Genomic DNA, 22443 nt, shown 5'->3' on the forward strand with positions numbered 1-22443 from the left:
GAGATGCTGTAAGCTTCTCTTGCATCATTTTAATTTACTTTCAAGATGACATGCTAGGATGTGAAGTGCAGTGATTAATTAATAAAACCTATCTGTTAGCACATGGGAATAGCAGATGCTGTAAGTTTTTCTTGCATCACTTTAATTTAATATGCAACTGTCATGCTTGTAATTGAAGTGTACAGATTAAATAGAAATCTATTAGTACCAGGGAATAGCAGGTGCTGTAAGATTTTATTGCATCCCTTAAATTTATGTTCAATCTATCAATCTCAAATTTGAAGTGCAGTGAATAATTAAATCAAACTATCTGTTAGCACCTGGGAATAGCAGATGCTGTAAGTTTTTATTGCATCACTTTAATTTACTCTCCAACTGACATGCTTGAATGTGAAGTGCAGTGATTAATAAAAAAAACTGTCTGTTAGTGCCTCCAAATACCAGATGTTGTAAGCTTTTATTGCATCATTTTAATTTACTTTCAAGATAACATTCTAGAATGTCAAGTGCAGGGATTAATAAAAAAAATGTCAGATTGGTCTTTGATCATATTTTCTATGATTAGGCAATTTGAGTAAGTGTTTAAGGTTTACGGCCATACCAGCTTCAGCACGCCTCCAAACTCTTCTGAACTTGGAAGCTAAGCAAGTTTGTGCCTGGATAGTACTGAGGTGGGACCCTACCTAGGAATACCATGTGCTGTAAGCTTGTCTTGCATCACTTTAATTTACTTTCAAGCTGACATTCTCAAATGTGAAGTGCAGTGATTAATAAAAAAACCTATCTCTTAGCACCTGGGAATAGCAGATGCTGTAAGTTTTTTTTGCATCACTTTCATTTACTCTCCAACTCACATGCCTGAATGTGAAGTGCAGTGATTCATCAAAAGACTATCTTTTAGCACCTTGGACTACGAGCTGCTGTAAGCTTCTCTTGCATCACATTAATTTACTTTCAAGATGACATGCTAGGATGTGAAGTGCAGTGATTAATTAAAAAAAACTATCTGTTTGCACCTGGGAATAGCAGATGCTGTAAGTTTTTCTTGCATCACTTTAATTTAATATGCAACTGACATGCTTGTAAGTGAAGTGTACAGATTAAATAGAAATCTATTAGTACCAGGGAATAGCAGGTGCTGTAAGATTTTATTGCATCCCTTAAATTTATGTTCAAGCTATCAAGCTCAAATTTGAAGTGCAGTGAATAATTAAATCAAACTATCTGTTAGCACCTGGGAATAGCAGATGCTGTAAGTTTTTATTGCATCACTTTAATTTACTCTCCAACTAACATGCTTGAATGTGAAGTGCAGTGATTAATAAAAAAACTGTCTGTTAGTGCCTCCGAATACCAGATATTGTAAGCTTATATTGCATCATTTTAATTTACTTTCAAGATAACATTCTAGAATGTCAAGTGCAGGGATTAATAAAAAAAATGTCAGATTGGTCTTTGATCATATTTTCTATGATTAGGCAATTTGAGTAAGTGTTTAAGGTTTTCGGCCATACCAGCTTCAGCACGCCTCCAATCTCATCTGAACTTGGAAGCTAAGCAAGTTTGTGCCTGGATAGTACTGAGGTGGGACCCTACCTAGGAATACCATGTGCTGTGAGCTTTTCTTGCATCACTTTAATTTACTTTCAAGATGACATTCTCAAATGTGAAGTGCAGTGATGAATAAAAAAAACTATCTGTTAGCACCTGGGAATAGCAGATGCTGTAAGTTTTTTTTGCATCACTTTCATTTACTCTCCAACTCACATGCCTGAATGTGAAGTGCAGTGATTCATCAAAAAACTATCTTTTAGCACCTTGGACTATAAGATGCTGTAAGCTTCTCTTGCATCACTTTAATTTACTTTCAAGATGACATGCTAGGATGTGAAGTGCAGTGATTAATTAATAAAACCTATCTGTTAGCACCTGGGAATAGCAGATGCTGTAAGTTTTTCTTGCATCACTTTAATTTAATATGCAACTGACATGCTTCTAAGTGAAGTGTACAGATTAAATAGAAATCTATTAGTACCAGGGAATAGCAGGTGCTGTAAGATTTTATTGCATCCCTTAAATTTATGTTCAAGCTATCAAGCTCAAATTTGAAGTGCAGTGAATAATTAAATCAAACTATCTGTTAGCACCTGGGAATAGCAGATGCTGTAAGTTTTTATTGCATCACTTTAATTTACTCTCCAACTGACATGCTTGAATGTGAAGTGCAGTGATTAATAAAAAAACTATCTGTTAGTGCCTCCGAATACCAGATGTTGTAAGCTTTTATTGCATCATTTTAATTTACTTTCAAGATAACATTCTAGAATGTCAAGTGCAGGGATTAATAAAAAAAAATGTCAGATTGGTCTTTGATCATATTTTCTATGATTAGGCAATTTGAGTAAGTGTTTAAGGTTTACGGCCATACCAGCTTCAGGACGCCTCCAATCTCATCTGAACTTGGAAGCTAAGCAAGTTTGTGCCTGAATAGTACTGAGGTGGGACCCTATCTAGGAATACCAGGTGCTGTAAGCTTTTCTTGCATCACTTTAATTTACTTTCAAGCTGACATGCTCAAATGTGAAGTGCAGTGATTAATAAAAAAAACCTATCTGTTAGCACCTGGGAATAGCAGATGCTGTAAGTTTTTTTTTGCATCACTTTCATTTACTCGCCAACTCACATGCCTGAATGTGAAGTGCAGTGATTCATCAAAAAACTATCTTTTAGCACCTTGGACTACGAGCTGCTGTAAGCTTCTCCTGCATCACATTAATTTACTTTCAAGATGACATGCTAGGATGTGAAGTGCAGTGATTAATTAAAAAAACCTATCTGTTAGCACCTGGGAATAGCAGATGCTGTAAATTTTCTTGCATCACTTTAATTTAATATGCAACTGACATGCTTGTAAGTAAAGTGTACAGATTAAATAGAAATCTATTAGTACCAGGGAATAGCAGGTGCTGTAAGATTTTATTGCATCCCTTAAATTTATGTTCAAGCTATCAAGCTCAAATTTGAAGTGCAGTGAATAATTAAATCAAACTATCTGTTAGCACCTGGGAATAGCAGATGCTGTAAGTTTTTATTGCATCACTTTAATTTGCTCTCCAACTGACATGCTTGAATGTGAAGTGCAGTGATTAATAAAAAAAACTGTCTGTTAGTGCCTCCGAATACCAGATGTTGTAAGCTTTTATTGCATCATTTAATTTGCTTTCAAGATAACATTCTAGAATGTCAAGTGCAGGGATTAATAAAAAAAAATGTCAGATTGGTCTTTGATCATATTTTCTATGATTAGGCAATTTGAGTAAGTGTTTAAGGTTTACGGCCATACCAGCTTCAGCACGCCTCCAATCTCATCTGAACTTGGAAGCTAAGCAAGTTTGTGCCTGGATAGTACTGAGGTGGGACCCTACCTAGGAATACCATGTGCTGTAAGCTTTTCTTGCATCACTTTAATTTACTTTCAAGCTGACATGCTGAAATGTGAAGTGCAGTGATTAATAAAAAACCTATGTTAGCACCTGGGAATAGCAGATGCTGTAAGTTTTTTTTGCATCACTTTCATTTACTCTCCAACTCACATGCCTGAATGTGAAGTGCAGTGATTAATAAAAAAACTGTCTGTTAGTGCCTCCGAATACCAGATGTTGTAAGCTTTTATTGCATCATTTTAATTTACTTTCAAGATAACATTCTAGAATGTCAAGTGCAGGGATTAATAAAAAAAAATGTCAGATTGGTATTTGATCATATTTTCTATGATTAGGCAATTTGAGTAAGTGTTTAAGGTTTACGGCCATACCAGCTTCAGCACGCCTCCAATCTCATCTGAACTTGGAAGCTAAGCAAGTTTGTGCTTGGATAGTACTGAGGTGGGACCTTACCTAGGAATACCATGTGCTGTAAGCTTTTCTTGCATCACTTTAATTTACTTTCAAGCTGACATGCTCAAATGTGAAGTGCAGTGATTAATAAAAAAACCTATCTGTTAGCACCTGGGAATAGCAGATGCTGTAAGTTTTTCTTGCATCACTTTAATTTAATATGCAACTGACATGCTTGTAAGTGAAGTGTACAGATTAAATAGAAATCTATTAGTACCAGGGAATAGCAGGTGCTGTAAGATTTTATTGCATCCCTTAAATTTATGTTCAATCTATCAATCTCAAATTTGAAGTGCTGTGAATAATTAAATCAAACTATCTGTTAGCACCTGGGAATAGCAGATGCTGTAAGTTTTTATTGCATCACTTTAATTTACTCTCCAACTGACATGCTTGAATGTGAAGTGCAGTGATTAATAAAAAAACTGTCTGTTAGTGCCTCCGAATACCAGATGTTGTAAGCTTTTATTGCATCATTTAATTTGCTTTCAAGATAACATTCTAGAATGTCAAGTGCAGGGATTAATAAAAAAAAATGTCAGATTGGTCTTTGATCATATTTTCTATGATTAGGCAATTTGAGTAAGTGTTTAAGGTTTACGGCCATACCAGCTTCAGCATGCCTCCAATCTCATCTGAACTTGGAAGCTAAGCAAGTTTGTGCCTGGATAGTATTGAGCTGGGACCCTACCTAGGAATACCATGTGCTGTAAGCTTTTCTTGCATCACTTTAATTTACTTTCAAGCTGACATGCTCAAATGTGAAGTGCAGTGATTAATAAAAAACCTATGTTAGCACCTGGGAATAGCAGATGCTGTAAGTTTTTTTTGCATCACTTTCATTTACTCTCCAACTCACATGCCTGAATGTGAAGTGCAGTGATTCATCAAAAAACTATCTTTTAGCACCTTGGACTACGAGCTGCTGTAAGCTTCTCCTGCATCACATTAATTTACTTTCAAGATGACATGCTAGCATGTGAAGTGCAGTGATTAATTAAAAAAAACTATCTGTTAGCACCTGGGAATAGCAGATGCTGTAAGTTTTTCTTGCATCACTTTAATTTAATATGCAACTGACATGCTTGTAAGTGAAGTGTACAGATTAAATAGAAATCTATTAGTACCAGGGAATAGCAGGTGCTGTAAGATTTTATTGCATCCCTTAAATTTATGTTCAAGCTATCAAGCTCAAATTTGAAGTGCAGTGAATAATTAAATCAAACTATCTGTTAGCACCTGGGAATAGCAGATGCTGTAAGTTTTTATTGCATCACTTTAATTTACTCTCCAACTGACATGCTTGAATGTGAAGTGCAGTGATTAATAAAAAAACTGTCTGTTAGTGCCTCCGAATACCAGATGTTGTAAGCTTTTATTGCATCATTTAATTTGCTTTCAAGATAACATTCTAGAATGTCAAGTGCAGGGATTAATAAAAAAAAATGTCAGATTGGTCTTTGATCATATTTTCTATGATTAGGCAATTTGAGTAAGTGTTTAAGGTTTACGGCCATACCAGCTTCAGCATGCCTCCAATCTCATCTGAACTTGGAAGCTAAGCAAGTTTGTGCCTGGATAGTATTGAGCTGGGACCCTACCTAGGAATACCATGTGCTGTAAGCTTTTCTTGCATCACTTTAATTTACTTTCAAGCTGACATGCTCAAATGTGAAGTGCAGTGATTAATAAAAAACCTATGTTAGCACCTGGGAATAGCAGATGCTGTAAGTTTTTTTTGCATCACTTTCATTTACTCTCCAACTCACATGCCTGAATGTGAAGTGCAGTGATTCATCAAAAAACTATCTTTTAGCACCTTGGACTACGAGCTGCTGTAAGCTTCTCCTGCATCACATTAATTTACTTTCAAGATGACATGCTAGCATGTGAAGTGCAGTGATTAATTAAAAAAAACTATCTGTTAGCACCTGGGAATAGCAGATGCTGTAAGTTTTTCTTGCATCACTTTAATTTAATATGCAACTGACATGCTTGTAAGTGAAGTGTACAGATTAAATAGAAATCTATTAGTACCAGGGAATAGCAGGTGCTGTAAGATTTTATTGCATCCCTTAAATTTATGTTCAAGCTATCAAGCTCAAATTTGAAGTGCAGTGAATAATTAAATCAAACTATCTGTTAGCACCTGGGAATAGCAGATGCTGTAAGTTTTTATTGCATCACTTTAATTTACTCTCCAACTGACATGCTTGAATGTGAAGTGCAGTGATTAATAAAAAAACTGTCTGTTAGTGCCTCCGAATACCAGATGTTGTAAGCTTTTATTGCATCATTTAATTTGCTTTCAAGATAACATTCTAGAATGTCAAGTGCAGGGATTAATAAAAAAAAATGTCAGATTGGTCTTTGATCATATTTTCTATGATTAGGCAATTTGAGTAAGTGTTTAAGGTTTACAGCCATACCAGCTTCAGCATGCCTCCAATCTCATCTGAACTTGGAAGCTAAGCAAGTTTGTGCCTGGATAGTACTGAGGTGGGACCCTACCTAGGAATACCATGTGCTGTAAGCTTTTCTTGCATCACTTTAATTTACTTTCAAGCTGACATGCTCAAATGTGAAGTGCAGTGATTAATAAAAAACCTATGTTAGCACCTGGGAATAGCAGATGCTGTAAGTTTTTTTTGCATCACTTTCATTTACTCTCCAACTCACATGCCTGAATGTGAAGTGCAGTGATTCATCAAAAAACTATCTTTTAGCACCTTGGACTACGAGCTGCTGTAAGCTTCTCCTGCATCACATTAATTTACTTTCAAGATGACATGCTAGGATGTGAAGTGCAGTGATTAATTAAAAAAAACTATCTGTTAGCACCTGGGAATAGCAGATGCTGTAAGTTTTTCTTGCATCACTTTAATTTAATATGCAACTGACATGCTTGTAAGTGAAGTGTACAGATTAAATAGAAATCTATTAGTACCAGGGAATAGCAGGTGCTGTAAGATTTTATTGCATCCCTTAAATTTATGTTCAAGCTATCAAGCTCAAATTTGAAGTGCAGTGAATAATTAAATCAAACTATCTGTTAGCACCTGGGAATAGCAGATGCTGTAAGTTTTTATTGCATCACTTTAATTTACTCTCCAACTGACATGCTTGAATGTGAAGTGCAGTGATTAATAAAAAAACTGTCTGTTAGTGCCTCCGAATACCAGATGTTGTAAGCTTTTATTGCATCATTTTAATTAACTTTCAAGATAACATTCTAAAATGTCAAGTGCAGGGATTAATAAAAAAAAATGTCAGATTGGTCTTTGATCATATTTTCTATGATTAGGCAATTTGAGTAAGTGTTTAAGGTTTACGGCCATACCAGCTTCAGCACGCCTCCAATCTCATCTGAACTTGGAAGCTAAGCAAGTTTGTGCCTGAATAGTACTGAGGTGGGACCCTATCTAGGAATACCAGGTGCTGTAAGCTTTTCTTGCATCACTTTAATTTACTTTCAAGCTGACATGCTCAAATGTGAAGTGCAGTGATTAATAAAAAACCTATCTGTTAGCACCTGGGAATAGCAGATGCTGTAAGTTTTTTTTGCATCACTTTCATTTACTCTCCAACTCACATGCCTGAATGTGAAGTGCAGTGATTCATCAAAAAACTATATTTTAGCACCTTGGACTACGAGCTGCTGTAAGCTTCTCCTGCATCACATTAATTTACTTTCAAGATGACATGCTAGGATGTGAAGTGCAGTGATTAATTAAAAAAAACTATCTGTTAGCACCTGGGAATAGCAGATGCTGTAAGTTTTTCTTGCATCACTTTAATTTAATATGCAACTGACATGCTTGTAAGTGAAGTGTACAGATTAAATAGAAATCTATTAGTACCAGGGAATAGCAGGTGCTGTAAGATTTTATTGCATCCCTTAAATTTATGTTCAAGCTATCAAGCTCAAATTTGAAGTGCAGTGAATAATTAAATCAAACTATCTGTTAGCACCTGGGAATAGCAGATGCTGTAAGTTTTTATTGCATCACTTTAATTTACTCTCCAACTGACATGCTTGAATGTGAAGTGCAGTGATTAATAAAAAAACTGTCTGTTAGTGCCTCCGAATACCAGATGTTGTAAGCTTTTATTGCATCATTTTAATTAACTTTCAAGATAACATTCTAAAATGTCAAGTGCAGGGATTAATAAAAAAAAATGTCAGATTGGTCTTTGATCATATTTTCTATGATTAGGCAATTTGAGTAAGTGTTTAAGGTTTACGGCCATACCAGCTTCAGCACGCCTCCAATCTCATCTGAACTTGGAAGCTAAGCAAGTTTGTGCCTGAATAGTACTGAGGTGGGACCCTATCTAGGAATACCAGGTGCTGTAAGCTTTTCTTGCATCACTTTAATTTACTTTCAAGCTGACATGCTCAAATGTGAAGTGCAGTGATTAATAAAAAAACCTATCTGTTAGCACCTGGGAATAGCAGATGCTGTAAGTTTTTTTTTGCATCACTTTCATTTACTCTCCAACTCACATGCCTGAATGTGAAGTGCAGTGATTCATCAAAAAACTATCTTTTAGCACCTTGGACTACGAGCTGCTGTAAGCTTCTCCTGCATCACATTAATTTACTTTCAAGATGACATGCTAGGATGTGAAGTGCAGTGATTAATTAAAAAAAACTATCTGTTAGCACCTGGGAATAGCAGATGCTGTAAGTTTTTCTTGCATCACTTTAATTTAATATGCAACTGACATGCTTGTAAGTGAAGTGTACAGATTAAATAGAAATCTATTAGTACCAGGGAATAGCAGGTGCTGTAAGATTTTATTGCATCCCTTAAATTTATGTTCAAGCTATCAAGCTCAAATTTGAAGTGCAGTGAATAATTAAATCAAACTATCTGTTAGCACCTGGGAATAGCAGATGCTGTAAGTTTTTATTGCATCACTTTAATTTACTCTCCAACTGACATGCTTGAATGTGAAGTGCAGTGATTAATAAAAAAACTGTCTGTTAGTGCCTCCGAATACCAGATGTTGTAAGCTTTTATTGCATCATTTTAATTTACTTTCAAGATAACATTCTAGAATGTCAAGTGCAGGGATTAATAAAAAAAAATGTCAGATTGGTCTTTGATCATATTTTCTATGATTAGGCAATTTGAGTAAGTGTTTAAGGTTTACGGCCATACCAGCTTCAGCACGCCTCCAATCTCATCTGAACTTGGAAGCTAAGCAAGTTTGTGCCTGAATAGTACTGAGGTGGGACCCTATCTAGGAATACCATGTGCTGTAAGCTTTTCTTGCATCACTTTAATTTACTTTCAAGCTGACATGCTCAAATGTGAAGTGCAGTGATTAATAAAAAAACCTATCTGTTAGCACCTGGGAATAGCAGATGCTGTAAGTTTTTTTTTGCATCACTTTCATTTACTCTCCAACTCACATGCCTGAATGTGAAGTGCAGTGATTCATCAAAAAACTATCTTTTAGCACCTTGGACTTCGAGCTGCTGTAAGCTTCTCCTGCATCACATTAATTTACTTTCAAGATGACATGCTAGGATGTGAAGTGCAGTGATTAATTAAAAAAACCTATCTGTTAGCACCTGGGAATAGCAGATGCTGTAAGTTTTTCTTGCATCACTTTAATTTAATATGCAACTGACATGCTTGTAAGTGAAGTGTACAGATTAAATAGAAATCTATTAGTACCAGGGAATAGCAGGTGCTGTAAGATTTTATTGCATCCCTTAAATTTATGTTCAATCTATCAATCTCAAATTTGAAGTGCAGTGAATAATTAAATCAAACTATCTGTTAGCACCTGGGAATAGCAGATGCTGTAAATTTTTATTGCATCACTTTAATTTACTCTCCAACTGACATGCTTGAATGTGAAGTGCAGTGATTAATAAAAAAACTGTCTGTTAGTGCCTCCGAATACCAGATGTTGTAAGCTTTTATTGCACCATTTAATTTGCTTTCAAGATAACATTCTAGAATGTCAAGTGCAGGGATTAATAAAAAAAAATGTCAGATTGGTCTTTGATCATATTTTCTATGATTAGGCAATTTGAGTAAGTGTTTAAGGTTTACGGCCATACCAGCTTCAGCACGCCTCCAATCTCATCTGAACTTGGAAGCTAAGCAAGTTTGTGCCTGAATAGTACTGAGGTGGGACCCTATCTAGGAATACCAGGTGCTGTAAGCTTTTCTTGCATCACTTTAATTTACTTTCAAGCTGACATGCTCAAATGTGAAGTGCAGTGATTAATAAAAAAACCTATCTGTTAGCACCTGGGAATAGCAGATGCTGTAAGTTTTTTTTTGCATCACTTTCATTTACTCTCCAACTCACATGCCTGAATGTGAAGTGCAGTGATTCATCAAAAAACTATCTTTTAGCACCTTGGACTACGAGCTGCTGTAAGCTTCTCCTGCATCACATTAATTTACTTTCAAGATGACATGCTAGGATGTGAAGTGCAGTGATTAATTAAAAAAAACTATCTGTTAGCACCTGGGAATAGCAGATGCTGTAAGTTTTTCTTGCATCACTTTAATTTAATATGCAACTGACATGCTTGTAAGTGAAGTGTACAGATTAAATAGAAATCTATTAGTACCAGGGAATAGCAGGTGCTGTAAGATTTTATTGCATCCCTTAAATTTATGTTCAATCTATCAATCTCAAATTTGAAGTGCAGTGAATAATTAAATCAAACTATCTGTTAGCACCTGGGAATAGCAGATGCTGTAAGTTTTTATTGCATCACTTTAATTTACTCTCCAACTGACATGCTTGAATGTGAAGTGCAGTGATTAATAAAAAAACTGTCTGTTAGTGCCTCCGAATACCAGATGTTGTAAGCTTTTATTGCATCATTTTAATTTACTTTCAAGATAACATTCTAGAATGTCAAGTGCAGGGATTAATAAAAAAAAATGTCAGATTGGTCTTTGATCATATTTTCTATGATTAGGCAATTTGAGTAAGTGTTTAAGGTTTACGGCCATACCAGCTTCAGCACGCCTCCAATCTCATCTGAACTTGGAAGCTAAGCAAGTTTGTGCCTGAATAGTACTGAGGTGGGACCCTATCTAGGAATACCAGGTGCTGTAAGCTTTTCTTGCATCACTTTAATTTACTTTCAAGCTGACATGCTCAAATGTGAAGTGCAGTGATTAATAAAAAAACCTATCTGTTAGCACCTGGGAATAGCAGATGCTGTAAGTTTTTTTTTGCATCACTTTCATTTACTCTCCAACTCACATGCCTGAATGTGAAGTGCAGTGATTCATCAAAAAACTATCTTTTAGCACCTTGGACTACGAGCTGCTGTAAGCTTCTCCTGCATCACATTAATTTACTTTCAAGATGACATGCTAGGATGTGAAGTGCAGTGATTAATTAAAAAAACCTATCTGTTAGCACCTGGGAATAGCAGATGCTGTAAGTTTTTCTTGCATCACTTTAATTTAATATGCAACTGACATGCTTGTAAGTGAAGTGTACAGATTAAATAGAAATCTATTAGTACCAGGGAATAGCAGGTGCTGTAAGATTTTATTGCATCCCTTAAATTTATGTTCAATCTATCAATCTCAAATTTGAAGTGCAGTGAATAATTAAATCAAACTATCTGTTAGCACCTGGGAATAGCAGATGCTGTAAATTTTTATTGCATCACTTTAATTTACTCTCCAACTGACATGCTTGAATGTGAAGTGCAGTGATTAATAAAAAAACTGTCTGTTAGTGCCTCCGAATACCAGATGTTGTAAGCTTTTATTGCACCATTTAATTTGCTTTCAAGATAACATTCTAGAATGTCAAGTGCAGGGATTAATAAAAAAAAATGTCAGATTGGTCTTTGATCATATTTTCTATGATTAGGCAATTTGAGTAAGTGTTTAAGGTTTACGGCCATACCAGCTTCAGCACGCCTCCAATCTCATCTGAACTTGGAAGCTAAGCAAGTTTGTGCCTGAATAGTACTGAGGTGGGACCCTATCTAGGAATACCAGGTGCTGTAAGCTTTTCTTGCATCACTTTAATTTACTTTCAAGCTGACATGCTCAAATGTGAAGTGCAGTGATTAATAAAAAAACCTATCTGTTAGCACCTGGGAATAGCAGATGCTGTAAGTTTTTTTTTGCATCACTTTCATTTACTCTCCAACTCACATGCCTGAATGTGAAGTGCAGTGATTCATCAAAAAACTATCTTTTAGCACCTTGGACTACGAGCTGCTGTAAGCTTCTCCTGCATCACATTAATTTACTTTCAAGATGACATGCTAGGATGTGAAGTGCAGTGATTAATTAAAAAAAACTATCTGTTAGCACCTGGGAATAGCAGATGCTGTAAGTTTTTCTTGCATCACTTTAATTTAATATGCAACTGACATGCTTGTAAGTGAAGTGTACAGATTAAATAGAAATCTATTAGTACCAGGGAATAGCAGGTGCTGTAAGATTTTATTGCATCCCTTAAATTTATGTTCAATCTATCAATCTCAAATTTGAAGTGCAGTGAATAATTAAATCAAACTATCTGTTAGCACCTGGGAATAGCAGATGCTGTAAGTTTTTATTGCATCACTTTAATTTACTCTCCAACTGACATGCTTGAATGTGAAGTGCAGTGATTAATAAAAAAACTGTCTGTTAGTGCCTCCGAATACCAGATGTTGTAAGCTTTTATTGCATCATTTTAATTTACTTTCAAGATAACATTCTAGAATGTCAAGTGCAGGGATTAATAAAAAAAAATGTCAGATTGGTCTTTGATCATATTTTCTATGATTAGGCAATTTGAGTAAGTGTTTAAGGTTTACGGCCATACCAGCTTCAGCACGCCTCCAATCTCATCTGAACTTGGAAGCTAAGCAAGTTTGTGCCTGAATAGTACTGAGGTGGGACCCTATCTAGGAATACCAGGTGCTGTAAGCTTTTCTTGCATCACTTTAATTTACTTTCAAGCTGACATGCTCAAATGTGAAGTGCAGTGATTAATAAAAAAACCTATCTGTTAGCACCTGGGAATAGCAGATGCTGTAAGTTTTTTTTTGCATCACTTTCATTTACTCTCCAACTCACATGCCTGAATGTGAAGTGCAGTGATTCATCAAAAAACTATCTTTTAGCACCTTGGACTACGAGCTGCTGTAAGCTTCTCCTGCATCACATTAATTTACTTTCAAGATGACATGCTAGGATGTGAAGTGCAGTGATTAATTAAAAAAACCTATCTGTTAGCACCTGGGAATAGCAGATGCTGTAAGTTTTTCTTGCATCACTTTAATTTAATATGCAACTGACATGCTTGTAAGTGAAGTGTACAGATTAAATAGAAATCTATTAGTACCAGGGAATAGCAGGTGCTGTAAGATTTTATTGCATCCCTTAAATTTATGTTCAATCTATCAATCTCAAATTTGAAGTGCAGTGAATAATTAAATCAAACTATCTGTTAGCACCTGGGAATAGCAGATGCTGTAAATTTTTATTGCATCACTTTAATTTACTCTCCAACTGACATGCTTGAATGTGAAGTGCAGTGATTAATAAAAAAACTGTCTGTTAGTGCCTCCGAATACCAGATGTTGTAAGCTTTTATTGCACCATTTAATTTGCTTTCAAGATAACATTCTAGAATGTCAAGTGCAGGGATTAATAAAAAAAAATGTCAGATTGGTCTTTGATCATATTTTCTATGATTAGGCAATTTGAGTAAGTGTTTAAGGTTTACTGCCATACCAGCTTCAGCACGCCTCCAATCTCATCTGAACTTGGAAGCTAAGCAAGTTTGTGCCTGAATAGTACTGAGGTGGGACCCTATCTAGGAATACCAGGTGCTGTAAGCTTTTCTTGCATCACTTTAATTTACTTTCAAGCTGACATGCTCAAATGTGAAGTGCAGTGATTAATAAAAAAACCTATCTGTTAGCACCTGGGAATAGCAGATGCTGTAAGTTTTTTTTTGCATCACTTTCATTTACTCTCCAACTCACATGCCTGAATGTGAAGTGCAGTGATTCATCAAAAAACTATCTTTTAGCACCTTGGACTACGAGCTGCTGTAAGCTTCTCCTGCATCACATTAATTTACTTTCAAGATGACATGCTAGGATGTGAAGTGCAGTGATTAATTAAAAAAAACTATCTGTTAGCACCTGGGAATAGCAGATGCTGTAAGTTTTTCTTGCATCACTTTAATTTAATATGCAACTGACATGCTTGTAAGTGAAGTGTACAGATTAAATAGAAATCTATTAGTACCAGGGAATAGCAGGTGCTGTAAGATTTTATTGCATCCCTTAAATTTATGTTCAATCTATCAATCTCAAATTTGAAGTGCAGTGAATAATTAAATCAAACTATCTGTTAGCACCTGGGAATAGCAGATGCTGTAAGTTTTTATTGCATCACTTTAATTTACTCTCCAACTGACATGCTTGAATGTGAAGTGCAGTGATTAATAAAAAAACTGTCTGTTAGTGCCTCCGAATACCAGATGTTGTAAGCTTTTATTGCATCATTTTAATTTACTTTCAAGATAACATTCTAGAATGTCAAGTGCAGGGATTAATAAAAAAAAATGTCAGATTGGTCTTTGATCATATTTTCTATGATTAGGCAATTTGAGTAAGTGTTTAAGGTTTACGGCCATACCAGCTTCAGCACGCCTCCAATCTCATCTCAACTTGGAAGCTAAGCAAGTTTGTGCCTGAATAGTACTGAGGTGGGACCCTATCTAGGAATACCAGGTGCTGTAAGCTTTTCTTGCATCACTTTAATTTACTTTCAAGCTGACATGCTCAAATGTGAAGTGCAGTGATTAATAAAAAAACCTATCTGTTAGCACCTGGGAATAGCAGATGCTGTAAGTTTTTTTTTGCATCACTTTCATTTACTCTCCAACTCACATGCCTGAATGTGAAGTGCAGTGATTCATCAAAAAACTATCTTTTAGCACCTTGGACTACGAGCTGCTGTAAGCTTCTCCTGCATCACATTAATTTACTTTCAAGATGACATGCTAGGATGTGAAGTGCAGTGATTAATTAAAAAAACCTATCTGTTAGCAACTGGGAATAGCAGATGCTGTAAGTTTTTCTTGCATCACTTTAATTTAATATGCAACTGACATGCTTGTAAGTGAAGTGTACAGATTAAATAGAAATCTATTAGTACCAGGGAATAGCAGGTGCTGTAAGATTTTATTGCATCCCTTAAATTTATGTTCAATCTATCAATCTCAAATTTGAAGTGCAGTGAATAATTAAATCAAACTATCTGTTAGCACCTGGGAATAGCAGATGCTGTAAGTTTTTATTGCATCACTTTAATTTACTCTCCAACTGACATGCTTGAATGAGAAGTGCAGTGATTAATAAAAAAACTGTCTGTTAGTGCCTCCGAATACCAGATGTTGTAAGCTTTTATTGCATCATTTTAATTTACTTTCAAGATAACATTCTAGAATGTCAAGTGCAGGGATTAATAAAAAAAAATGTCAGATTGGTCTTTGATCATATTTTCTATGATTAGGCAATTTGAGTAAGTGTTTAAGGTTTACGGCCATACCAGCTTCAGCACGCCTCCAATCTCATCTGAACTTGGAAGCTAAGCAAGTTTGTGCCTGAATAGTACTGAGGTGGGACCCTATCTAGGAATACCAGGTGCTGTAAGCTTTTCTTGCATCACTTTAATTTACTTTCAAGCTGACATGCTCAAATGTGAAGTGCAGTGATTAATAAAAAAACTATCTGTTAGCACCTGGGAATAGCAGATGCTGTAAGTTTTTTTTTGCATCACTTTCATTTACTCTCCAACTCACATGCCTGAATGTGAAGTGCAGTGATTCATCAAAAATCTATCTTTTAGCACCTTGGACTACGAGCTGCTGTAAGCTTCTCCTGCATCACATTAATTTACTTTCAAGATGACATGCTAGGATGTGAAGTGCAGTGATTAATTAAAAAAAACTATCTGTTAGCACCTGGGAATAGCAGATGCTGTAAATTTTTCTTGCATCACTTCAATTTAATATGCAACTGACATGCTTGTAAGTGAAGTGTACAGATTAAATAGAAATCTATTAGTACCAGGGAATAGCAGGTGCTGTAAGATTTTATTGCATCCCTTAAATTTATGTTCAATCTAACAATCTCAAATTTGAAGTGCAGTGAATAATTAAATCAAACTATCTGTTAGCACCTGGGAATAGCAGATGCTGTAAGTTTTTATTGCATCACTTTAATTTACTCTCCAACTGACATGCTTGAATGTGAAGTGCAGTGATTAATAAAAAAACTGTCTGTTAGTGCCTCCGAATACCAGATGTTGTAAGCTTTTATTGCATCATTTAATTTGCTTTCAAGATAACATTCTAGAATGTCAAGTGCAGGGATTAATAAAAAAAAATGTCAGATTGGTCTTTGATCATATTTTCTATGATTAGGCAATTTGAGTAAGGGTTTAAGGTTTACGGCCATACCAGCTTCGGCACGCCTCCAAACTCATCTGAACTTGGAAGCTAAGCAAGTTTGTGCCTGGATAGTACTGAGGTGGGACCCTACCTAGGAATACCATGTGCTGTAAGCTTTTCTTGCATCACTTTAATTTACTTTCAAGCTGACATTCTCAAATGTGAAGTGCAGTGATTAATAAAAAAACCTATCTGTTAGCACCTGGGAATAGCAGATGCTGTAAGTTTTTTTTGCATCACTTTCATTTACTCTCCAACTCACATGCCTGAATGTGAAGTGCAGTGATTCATCTAAAAACTATCTTTTAGCACCTTGGACTACGAGCTGCTGTAAGCTTCTCTTGCATCACATTAATTTACTTTCAAGATGACATGCTAGGATGTGAAGTGCAGTGATTAATTAAAAAAAACTATCTGTTAGCACCTGGGAATAGCAGATGCTGTAAGTTTTTCTTGCATCACTTTAATTTAATATGCAACTGACATGCTTGTAAGTGAAGTGTACAGATTAAATAGAAATCTATTAGTACCAGGGAATAGCAGGTGCTGTAAGATTTTATTGCATCCCTTAAATTTATGTTCAAGCTATCAAGCTCAAATTTGATGTGCAGTGAATAATTACATCAAACTATCTGTTAGCACCTGGGAATAGCAGATGCTGTAAGTTTTTATTGCATCACTTTAATTTACTCTCCAACTGACATGCTTGAATGTGAAGTGCAGTGATTAATAAAAAAAACTGTCTGTTAGTGCCTCCGAATACCAGATGTTGTAAGCTTTTATTGCATCATTTTAATTTACTTTCAAGATAACATTCTAGAATGTCAAGTGCAGGGATTAATAAAAAAAAATGTCAGATTGGTCTTTGATCATATTTTCTATGATTAGGCAATTTGAGTAAGTGTTTAAGGTTTACGGCCATACCAGCTTCAGCACGCCTTCAATCTCATCTGAACTTGGAAGCTAAGCAAGTTTGTGCCTGGATAGTACTGAGGTGGGACCCTACCTAGGAATAACATGTGCTGTGAGCTTTTCTTGCATCACTTTAATTTACTTTCAAGCTGACATTCTCAAATGAGAAGTGCAGTGATTAATAAAAAAAACTATCTGTTAGCACCTGGGAATAGCAGATGCTGTAAGTTTTTTTTGCATCACTTTCATTTACTCTCCAACTCACATGCCTGAATGTGAAGTGCAGTGATTCATCAAAAAACTATCTTTTAGCACCTTGGACTATGAGATGCTGTAAGCTTCTCTTGCATCACTTTAATTTACTTTCAAGATGACATGCTAGGATGTGAAGTGCAGTGATTAATTAATAAAACCTATCTGTTAGCACCTGGGAATAGCAGATGCTGTAAGTTTTTCTTGCATCACTTTAATTTAATATGCAACTGACATGCTTGTATGTGAAGTGTACAGATTAAATAGAAATATTTTAGTACCAGGGAATAGCAGGTCCTGTAAGATTTTATTGCATCCCTTAAATTTATGTTCAAGCTATCAAGCTCAAATTTGAAGTGCAGTGAATAATTAAATCAAACTATCTGTTAGCACCTGGGAATAGCAGATGCTGTAAGTTTTTATTGCATCACTTTAATTTACTCTCCAACTGACATGCTTGAATGTGAAGTGCAGTGATTAATAAAAAAACTGTCTGTTAGTGCCTCCGAATACCAGATGTTGTAAGCTTTTATTGCATCATTTTAATTTACTTTCAAGATAACATTCTAGAATGTCAAGTGCAGGGATTAATAAAAAAAATGTCAGATTGGTCTTTGATCATATTTTCTATGATTAGGCAATTTGAGTAAGTGTTTAAGGTTTACGGCCATACCAGCTTCAGAACGTCCAATCTCATCTGAACTTGGAAGCTAAGCAAGTTTGTGCCTGAATAGTACTGAGGTGGGACCCTACCTAGGAATACCATGTGTTGTAAGCTTTTCTTGCATCACTTTAATTTACTTTCAAGCTGACATTCTCAAATGTGAAGTGCAGTGATTAATAAAAAAACCTATCTGTTAGCACCTGGGAATAGCAGATGCTGTAAGTTTTTCTTGCATCACTTTAATTTAATATGCAACTGACATGCTTGTAAGTGAAGTGTACAGATTAAATTGAAATCTATTAGTACCAGGGAATAGCAGGTGCTGTAAGATTTTATTGCATCCCTTAAATTTATGTTCAAGCTATCAAGCTCAAATTTGAAGTGCAGTGAATAATTAAATCAAACTATCTGTTAGCACCTGGGAATAGCAGATGCTGTAAGTTTTTATTGCATCACTTTAGTTTACTCTCCAACTGACATGCTTGAATGTGAAGTGCAGTGATTAATAAAAAAACTGTCTGTTAGTGCCTCCGAATACCAGATGTTGTAAGCTTTTATTGCATCATTTTAATTTACTTTCAAGATAACATTCTAGAATGTCAAGTGCAGGGATTAATAAAAAAAAATGTCAGATTGGTCTTTGATCATATTTTCTATGATTAGGCAATTTGAGTAAGTGTTTAAGGTTTACGGCCATACCAGCTTCAGCACGCCTCCAATCTCATCTGAACTTGGAAGCTAAGCAAGTTTGTGCCTGAATAGTACTGAGGTGGGACCCTATCTAGGAATACCAGGTGCTGTAAGCTTTTCTTGCATCACTTTAATTTACTTTCAAGCTGACATGCTCAAATGTGAAGTGCAGTGATTAATAAAAAAACCTATCTGTTAGCACCTGGGAATAGCAGATGCTGTAAGTTTTTTTTTGCATCACTTTCATTTACTCTCCAACTCACATGCCTGAATGTGAAGTGCAGTGATTCATCAAAAAACTATCTTTTAGCACCTTGGACTACGAGCTGCTGTAAGCTTCTCCTGCATCACATTAATTTACTTTCAAGATGACATGCTAGGATGTGAAGTGCAGTGATTAATTAAAAAAACCTATCTGTTAGCACCTGGGAATAGCAGATGCTGTAAGTTTTTCTTGCATCACTTTAATTTAATATGCAACTGACATGCTTGTAAGTGAAGTGTACAGATTAAATAGAAATCTATTAGTACCAGGGAATAGCAGGTGCTGTAAGATTTTATTGCATCCCTTAAATTTATGTTCAATCTATCAATCTCAAATTTGAAGTGCAGTGAATAATTAAATCAAACTATCTGTTAGCACCTGCGAATAGCAGATGCTGTAAGTTTTTATTGCATCACTTTAATTTACTCTCCAACTGACATGCTTGAATGTGAAGTGCAGTGATTAATAAAAAAACTGTCTGTTAGTGCCTCCGAATACCAGATGTTGTAAGCTTTTATTGCATCATTTTAATTTACTTTCAAGATAACATTCTAGAATGTCAAGTGCAGGGATTAATAAAAAAAAATGTCAGATTGGTCTTTGATCATATTTTCTATGATTAGGCAATTTGAGTAAGTGTTTAAGGTTTACGGCCATACCAGCTTCAGCACGCCTCCAATCTCATCTGAACTTGGAAGCTAAGCAAGTTTGTGCCTGAATAGTACTGAGGTGGGACCCTATCTAGTAATACCAGGTGCTGTAAGCTTTTCTTGCATCACTTTAATTTACTTTCAAGCTGACATGCTCAAATGTGAAGTGCAGTGATTAATAAAAAAACCTATCTGTTAGCACCTGGGAATAGCAGATGCTGTAAGTTTTTTTTTGCATCACTTTCATTTACTCTCCAACTCACATGCCTGAATGTGAAGTGCAGTGATTCATCAAAAATCTATCTTTTAGCACCTTGGACTACGAGCTGCTGTAAGCTTCTCCTGCATCACATTAATTTACTTTCAAGATGACATGCTAGGATGTGAAGTGCAGTGATTAATTAAAAAAAACTATCTGTTAGCACCTGGGAATAGCAGATGCTGTAAGTTTTTCTTGCATCACTTCAATTTAATATGCAACTGACATGCTTGTAAGTGAAGTGTACAGATTAAATAGAAATCTAATAGTACCAGGGAATAGCAGGTGCTGTAAGATTTTATTGCATCCCTTAAATTTATGTTCAATCTAACAATCTCAAATTTGAAGTGCAGTGAATAATTAAATCAAACTATCTGTTAGCACCTGGGAATAGCAGATGCTGTAAGTTTTTATTGCATCACTTTAATTTACTCTCCAACTGACATGCTTGAATGTGAAGTGCAGTGATTAATAAAAAAACTGTCTGTTAGTGCCTCCGAATACCAGATGTTGTAAGCTTTTATTGCATCATTTAATTTGCTTTCAAGATAACATTCTAGAATGTCAAGTGCAGGGATTAATAAAAAAAAATGTCAGATTGGTCTTTGATCATATTTTCTATGATTAGGCAATTTGAGTAAGGGTTTAAGGTTTACGGCCATACCAGCTTCGGCACGCCTCCAAACTCATCTGAACTTGGAAGCTAAGCAAGTTTGTGCCTGGATAGTACTGAGGTGGGACCCTACCTAGGAATACCATGTGCTGTAAGCTTTTCTTGCATCACTTTAATTTACTTTCAAGCTGACATTCTCAAATGTGAAGTGCAGTGATTAATAAAAAAACCTATCTGTTAGCACCTGGGAATAGCAGATGCTGTAAGTTTTTTTTGCATCACTTTCATTTACTCTCCAACTCACATGCCTGAATGTGAAGTGCAGTGATTCATCTAAAAACTATCTTTTAGCACCTTGGACTACGAGCTGCTGTAAGCTTCTCTTGCATCACATTAATTTACTTTCAAGATGACATGCTAGGATGTGAAGTGCAGTGATTAATTAAAAAAAACTATCTGTTAGCACCTGGGAATAGCAGATGCTGTAAGTTTTTCTTGCATCACTTTAATTTAATATGCAACTGACATGCTTGTAAGTGAAGTGTACAGATTAAATAGAAATCTATTAGTACCAGGGAATAGCAGGTGCTGTAAGATTTTATTGCATCCCTTAAATTTATGTTCAAGCTATCAAGCTCAAATTTGATGTGCAGTGAATAATTAAATCAAACTATCTGTTAGCACCTGGGAATAGCAGATGCTGTAAGTTTTTATTGCATCACTTTAATTTACTCTCCAACTGACATGCTTGAATGTGAAGTGCAGTGATTAATAAAAAAAACTGTCTGTTAGTGCCTCCGAATACCAGATGTTGTAAGCTTTTATTGCATCATTTTAATTTACTTTCAAGATAACATTCTAGAATGTCAAGTGCAGGGATTAATAAAAAAAAATGTCAGATTGGTCTTTGATCATATTTTCTATGATTAGGCAATTTGAGTAAGTGTTTAAGGTTTACGGCCATACCAGCTTCAGCACGCCTTCAATCTCATCTGAACTTGGAAGCTAAGCAAGTTTGTGCATGGATAGTACTGAGGTGGGACCCTACCTAGGAATAACATGTGCTGTGAGCTTTTCTTGCATCACTTTAATTTACTTTCAAGCTGACATTCTCAAATGTGAAGTGCAGTGATTAATAAAAAAAACTATCTGTTAGCACCTGGGAATAGCAGATGCTGTAAGTTTTTTTTGCATCACTTTCATTTACTCTCCAACTCACATGCCTGAATGTGAAGTGCAGTGATTCATCAAAAAACTATCTTTTAGCACCTTGGACTATGAGATGCTGTAAGCTTCTCTTGCATCACTTTAATTTACTTTCAAGATGACATGCTAGGATGTGAAGTGCAGTGATTAATTAATAAAACCTATCTGTTAGCACCTGGGAATAGCAGATGCTGTAAGTTTTTCTTGCATCACTTTAATTTAATATGCAACTGACATGCTTGTATGTGAAGTGTACAGATTAAATAGAAATATTTTAGTACCAGGGAATAGCAGGTCCTGTAAGATTTTATTGCATCCCTTAAATTTATGTTCAAGCTATCAAGCTCAAATTTGAAGTGCAGTGAATAATTAAATCAAACTATCTGTTAGCACCTGGGAATAGCAGATGCTGTAAGTTTTTATTGCATCACTTTAATTTACTCTCCAACTGACATGCTTGAATGTGAAGTGCAGTGATTAATAAAAAAACTGTCTGTTAGTGCCTCCGAATACCAGATGTTGTAAGCTTTTATTGCATCATTTTAATTTACTTTCAAGATAA

The 22443-nt window shown here is 35.5% G+C and overlaps 21 pseudogenes; all 21 read left to right on the forward strand.

Moving 5' to 3' along the window:
• The first annotated feature begins 1500 nt into the window (after positions 1-1500).
• Positions 1501-1621, forward strand: LOC145646197 (5S ribosomal RNA; annotated as a pseudogene).
• A 793-nt stretch (positions 1622-2414) lies between these two features.
• Positions 2415-2535, forward strand: LOC145644712 (5S ribosomal RNA; annotated as a pseudogene).
• A 794-nt stretch (positions 2536-3329) lies between these two features.
• On the forward strand, positions 3330-3450 carry LOC145645221 (5S ribosomal RNA; annotated as a pseudogene).
• Positions 3451-3800: 350 nt separating this feature from the next.
• On the forward strand, positions 3801-3921 carry LOC145645663 (5S ribosomal RNA; annotated as a pseudogene).
• A 2390-nt stretch (positions 3922-6311) lies between these two features.
• LOC145645585 (5S ribosomal RNA) lies at positions 6312-6432 on the forward strand (annotated as a pseudogene).
• A 790-nt stretch (positions 6433-7222) lies between these two features.
• On the forward strand, positions 7223-7343 carry LOC145644651 (5S ribosomal RNA; annotated as a pseudogene).
• Positions 7344-8135: 792 nt separating this feature from the next.
• On the forward strand, positions 8136-8256 carry LOC145644652 (5S ribosomal RNA; annotated as a pseudogene).
• A 794-nt stretch (positions 8257-9050) lies between these two features.
• On the forward strand, positions 9051-9171 carry LOC145645681 (5S ribosomal RNA; annotated as a pseudogene).
• A 793-nt stretch (positions 9172-9964) lies between these two features.
• Positions 9965-10085, forward strand: LOC145644653 (5S ribosomal RNA; annotated as a pseudogene).
• A 794-nt stretch (positions 10086-10879) lies between these two features.
• Positions 10880-11000, forward strand: LOC145644654 (5S ribosomal RNA; annotated as a pseudogene).
• A 793-nt stretch (positions 11001-11793) lies between these two features.
• On the forward strand, positions 11794-11914 carry LOC145644655 (5S ribosomal RNA; annotated as a pseudogene).
• Positions 11915-12708: 794 nt separating this feature from the next.
• On the forward strand, positions 12709-12829 carry LOC145644656 (5S ribosomal RNA; annotated as a pseudogene).
• Positions 12830-13622: 793 nt separating this feature from the next.
• LOC145645354 (5S ribosomal RNA) lies at positions 13623-13743 on the forward strand (annotated as a pseudogene).
• Positions 13744-14537: 794 nt separating this feature from the next.
• LOC145646225 (5S ribosomal RNA) lies at positions 14538-14658 on the forward strand (annotated as a pseudogene).
• A 794-nt stretch (positions 14659-15452) lies between these two features.
• On the forward strand, positions 15453-15573 carry LOC145644657 (5S ribosomal RNA; annotated as a pseudogene).
• Positions 15574-16365: 792 nt separating this feature from the next.
• Positions 16366-16486, forward strand: LOC145645917 (5S ribosomal RNA; annotated as a pseudogene).
• A 1707-nt stretch (positions 16487-18193) lies between these two features.
• On the forward strand, positions 18194-18312 carry LOC145644998 (5S ribosomal RNA; annotated as a pseudogene).
• A 571-nt stretch (positions 18313-18883) lies between these two features.
• On the forward strand, positions 18884-19004 carry LOC145644658 (5S ribosomal RNA; annotated as a pseudogene).
• Positions 19005-19798: 794 nt separating this feature from the next.
• On the forward strand, positions 19799-19919 carry LOC145645866 (5S ribosomal RNA; annotated as a pseudogene).
• Positions 19920-20712: 793 nt separating this feature from the next.
• On the forward strand, positions 20713-20833 carry LOC145645919 (5S ribosomal RNA; annotated as a pseudogene).
• A 794-nt stretch (positions 20834-21627) lies between these two features.
• Positions 21628-21748, forward strand: LOC145645971 (5S ribosomal RNA; annotated as a pseudogene).
• Positions 21749-22443: the final 695 nt, after the last annotated feature.

Source organism: Electrophorus electricus, chromosome 13 (genome assembly GCF_041902795.1).
Source record: "Electrophorus electricus isolate QZ-2024a chromosome 13, ASM4190279v1, whole genome shotgun sequence".
Classification (NCBI taxonomy): Eukaryota; Metazoa; Chordata; class Actinopteri; order Gymnotiformes; family Gymnotidae; genus Electrophorus; species Electrophorus electricus.